General features: G+C 47.3%; 1 long non-coding RNA gene across 1 annotated transcript in view; it reads left to right on the forward strand.

Annotated features, from left to right (window-relative positions):
- The first annotated feature begins 310 nt into the window (after positions 1–310).
- The window catches only part of LOC311116629, a 100714-nt gene continuing 95023 nt past the window's right edge, over positions 311–6001 (forward strand). Inside the window, exon 1 of the long non-coding RNA XR_014611457.1 lies at positions 311–360. This is a non-coding gene — a long non-coding RNA (uncharacterized lncRNA). The remainder of the gene's footprint in view (positions 361–6001) is intronic.

Raw genomic sequence — 6001 nt, forward strand, 5'->3', positions numbered from 1 at the left:
ACATGTTTCTATCTACAAGCAATATTATGATAATTTGACATTTCTAATAATGATACATTCATGTATAAATAGATATGGCAGGTTTCAGGACACTGATATATCTGAACATTTTGAAATACTATACTGCCACTATTTTCACCACCAAAGAATAGCAGTGTGGTTTTAATATGATTTGATTCTTTGCAGGCTGTCAGGCTGTCTAGTCACAGAGGAAGGCTGTGCTTCTCTGGTCTCAGCTCTGAAGTCAAACCCCTCACACCTGAGAGAGCTGGACCTGAGCTACAATCACCCAGGAGACTCAGGAGTCAGACTGCTCTCTGCTGGACTGGAGGATCCACACTGCAGACTGGAGAAACTCAAGTATGTAGAGGGTTTATGTCAATGTTCATATCAGACATGTTGGAGTTATCAGGCTAGTTAAGACAAACATTCTGACCACCACTTGGACTAAGTTATATAAAGACTGTGTGTGTGTCCAGTATGTGTGTGTTTGTCCAGTGTGTGTGTGTGTGTGTGTGTGTGTGTGTGTGTGTGTGTGTGTGTGTGTGTGTGTGTGTGTGTGTGTGTGTGTCCAGTGTGTGTGTGTCCAGTATGTGTGTGTGTGTCCTGTGTGTGTGGGTCCAGTGTGTGTGTGTGTGTGTGTGTGTGTGTGTGATCAGTGTGAGTGTGTGTCCAGTATTCAATATGGTGTTCAATATTAGTACACACACTGGAAAAACACACACACACTGGACACATACACACACTGGACACACACACAAACACACACACACACACACTGGACACACACACACACACTGGACAAACACACAAATACTGAACACACACACACACACTGGACACACACACACACACTGGACACACACACACACACTGGACACACACACAGAGTGGACACACACACACACACAATGGACACAAACACACAGGACACACACATACACACACTGGACACACACACACACTGGACACACACACACTGGGCACACACACACACACACACACTGGACACACACACACACACTGGGCACACACACACACACACACTGGACACACACGCACACTGGACACACACATACACACTGGACACACACACACACACTGGACATGCACACACACACTGGACACATACACACAAAGGACATACACACACACACACAAACACACACGCACTGGACACACACACACACACACACACACACACACACACACACTGGATAAACACACAAACTTGACACACACACACACACATACACACACACACACACAAACACACACACACACACACAATGGACACACAAACACACTGGACACACACACAAACACACTGGACACACACACACACACACACTGGACACACACACACACACACACTCACACACTGGACAGACACACAGAGTGGACACACACACACAGGACACACATACACACACACACTTGACAAACACACACATAATGGACACACACACACACACTGGACACACACACACAAACCCACACACACACACTGGACACACACACACACACACTGGACACGCACACACACACTGGACACATACACACAAAGGACACACACACACTCACACACACACACACACACACACTGGACACACACACAAACACACTCACACACTGGACAGACATACAGAGTGGACACACACACACACACAATGGACACACACACAGAGGACACACACATACATACACACTAGACACAAACACACAGAGTGGACACACACACAATGGACACACACACACAGGACACACACATACACACACTGGACACACACACACATACTGGACACACACACACACACTGGACACACACACACAAACACACACACACACACACTGGACACACACACACACTGGACACACACATACACACTGGACACACACACACAAACACACACACACACACTGGACACATACACACAAAGCACACACACACACACACACACACTGGATACACACACACTTGACACACATACACACACAAACTGGACACACACACACAAATACACACACACACAGACAGTGGACACACACACACTGGACACACACTCACACACTGGACCCACACACACACACAGACACACACACACACACACACTGGACCCACACACACACACAGGACACACAGACACACTCACACACACTAGACACACGCACTGGACACACACACACACTGGACATACACACAGACTGGACACACGAACACACACACTGGACACACACACACACACACACATAGTGGACACACACACTCACTCACTCACTCACACTGGACACACACACACACACACACACTGTACACACACACTGTACACACACACACTGGACACACACACAAACACACACACACACTAGACACACACAAAGTTATATGCTGACTGTGTGTGTGTGTGTGTGTGTGTGTGTGTGAGTTCACGTGTATCCCTCAATGACTGTCTGTTCTTCTGCTTACCGCTACAGTGTGGAACATGGTGGAGAGAACACAATGAAACCTGGACTTAGAAAATGTGAGTGTTGACTGCTGTGAAGAATATGACTAAGAATAAGTCTTAATTCAAGTGAAGTCAAAGTCAAAGACACACACACTGGACACACACATCATTACTTACTTGGTCATATTAAATATCAGCTGTAGTTCTACAGAAGCACAAATCAGGGACACCAACGGTTACAAAGAGTTGCTACATAAGAATTGTGTGTTTGTGTTCAGGATGTGTGTGTGTGTGTGTGTTCAGGATGTGTGTGTGTGTGTCCAGTGTGTGTCAATGTGTGTGTCTGTGTGTGGCGCGTTCCTGATACATTAGAAATGTGTGTGTGTTTGTGTGTGTGTGTGTGTGTGTCCAGTGTGTGTGTGTGTGTGTGTGTGTGTGTGTGTGTGTGTGTGTGTGTGTGTGTGAGTGTGTGTGTGTGTGTGTGTGTGTGTGTGTGTGTGTGTGTGTGTGTGTGTGTGTGTGTGTGTGTGTGTGTGTGTGTGTGTGTGTGTGTGTGTGTGTGTGTGTGTGTGTGTGTGTGTGTGTGTGTGTGTGTGTGTGTGTGTGTGTGGGTGTGTGTTTGTGTATCCAGTGTGTGTGTGTGTGTGTGTGTGTGTTCAGGATGTGTGTGTGTGTGTGTGTAATTAACAGGAATAAGTGTGTTTTATATTACCATACAGTATAACATATGATCATTCAACAAGTCTCAAGTTACCTTAACTTCTCCTTTTGATACTTAGAAACATCTACATTAAATGAATTAGTGAAAAGTGAGTTAACATTCTAATGTGAATGATGATGATTTCTAATATTGTGTCTGGTTTCATCCATCAGATGTCTGTGATCTCACACTGGACCTAAACACAGTAAACAGATTCCTCTCTCTGTCTGAGGAAAACAGAAAGGTGACATGGAGGAGAGAGAAGCAGCCGTATCCTGATCACCCAGAGAGATTTGAGGTCTATAGACAGGTGCTGTGTAGAGAGGGTCTGACTGGGCGCTGTTACTGGGAGGTAGAGCGGAGTGGGGAAGGGGTTGTTATAGGAGTGACATATAAAGGAATCAGCAGGAGAGGAAGGGGTAATGACTGTAGGCTTGGAGACAATGACAAGTCCTGGAGTCTGTTCTGCTCTGACAACAGTTACTCTGCCTGTCACAATAATAAGTCCACTACCATAGACGTCCCCTCCTCCAGCTCCCACAGAGTAGGAGTGTATCTGGACTGGCCAGCCGGCACTCTGTCCTTCTACAGAGTCTCCTCTGACACACTGACCCACCTGAACACATTCCACTCCACATTCACTGAGCCCCTCTATCCAGGGTTTTGGGTTTGGGATGACGATGGCGCCTCAGTGTCCCTGTAAATAATAACCATGGATACATTAACACTGACACACAAACACACACACACACACACACACACACACATACACAATGGATACATACTGGACACACACAAACACACACACACACGCACACACTGGACACAAACACACTCACACTGGACATACACACACACACACTGGACACATACACACTGTACACGCACACACACTGAGAACACACACACTGGACACACACACACTGGACACACACACACACACACACACTGGACACAAAAACACTGGACACACACACACACTGGACACACACACACACACAGGACACACACACACACTGGACACACAAACACACACACACTGGACAAACACTGGAAAAACACAAACACAATGGACACACCCAAACACACACACACACACACACACACACACACACACACACACACACACTGGACAAACACACACACTGGACACACACACACTGTATACAGACACACACACACTGAACACACACACTGGACACACACACACAATGGACACACACACACTGTACAAATACAAACACACACACACACAGGACACACACACCGGACACACACACACACACACACATACACTGGACACACACACACACTAGGCACACACACACACTGGACACACACACACACACTGGACACTCACACACACACATTGGACACACACACACACTGGACACACACACACACTGGACACACACACACACTGGACACACACACACACACACATACACTCACACACACACACACACACACACACACACACTGGACACACACACACACACACACACACACACACACACACACAGGACACACACAAACACACACACACACACATACACACACACTGGACACACTCACACTGGACACACACACACACACTGGACACACACACAAACATACACTAGACACACACTGTACACACACACACACTGAACACACACACTCACACACACACACACACACACAAACACACTGGACACACACACACACACACACACACACACACAAACACACACACACATACACACACACTGGACACACTCACACTGGACACACACACACACACACTGGACACACACACTGGACACACACACACACACACACAAACACACACACACACACACACTCACACTGGACATACACACACACACACACACACTGGACACACTCACACTGTACACACACACACACACACTGGACACACACACATTGGACACACACACACACTGGACATACTCACACACTGGACACACACACACTGGACACACACACACACACACACTGGACAAACACACACACTGGACACACACACACTGGACACACACACACACACACACACACACACACACCGGACACACACACACACACACACAAACACACACACACACACACACACACTGGACAAACACACACACTTGACACACACACTGGATACACACACACACTGGACACACACACTGGACACACACACACACACTGGACACACACTGGACACACACACACACACACACACTGGACACACACACACACTAGACACACACACACACACACTCACACACACACACACACACTGGACACACACACACACACACTGGACATACACACATACTGGACACACACACACACACACACACACACTGGACACACACACACACACACACACACACACACACACTGGACACTCACACTGGACACACACACACACACTGGACACACACACACACATACACTAGACACACACTCTACACACACACACACACTGAACACAAACACTGGACACACACACACACAAACACACACACACAGGACAAACACACACTGGACAAACACAGACACTGGACACACACACACTAGACACACTCACACTGGACACACACACACACACTGGACACACACACACTGGACACACACACACACACACACACACACACACAGGCAGGACACACACACTGGACACAAACACACACACACACACACTGGACACTCACACACACACACTAAACACACACACACACACACACTGGACACACACACACACACTGGACACACACACAAACATACACTAGACACACACTGTACACACACACACACACTGAACACACACATTGGAGACACACACACACACAAACACACACAC

This window comes from Coregonus lavaretus (assembly GCF_964263955.1).
Source record: "Coregonus lavaretus genome assembly, contig: HAP1_SCAFFOLD_228, whole genome shotgun sequence".
NCBI classification, from domain to species: Eukaryota; Metazoa; Chordata; class Actinopteri; order Salmoniformes; family Salmonidae; genus Coregonus; species Coregonus lavaretus.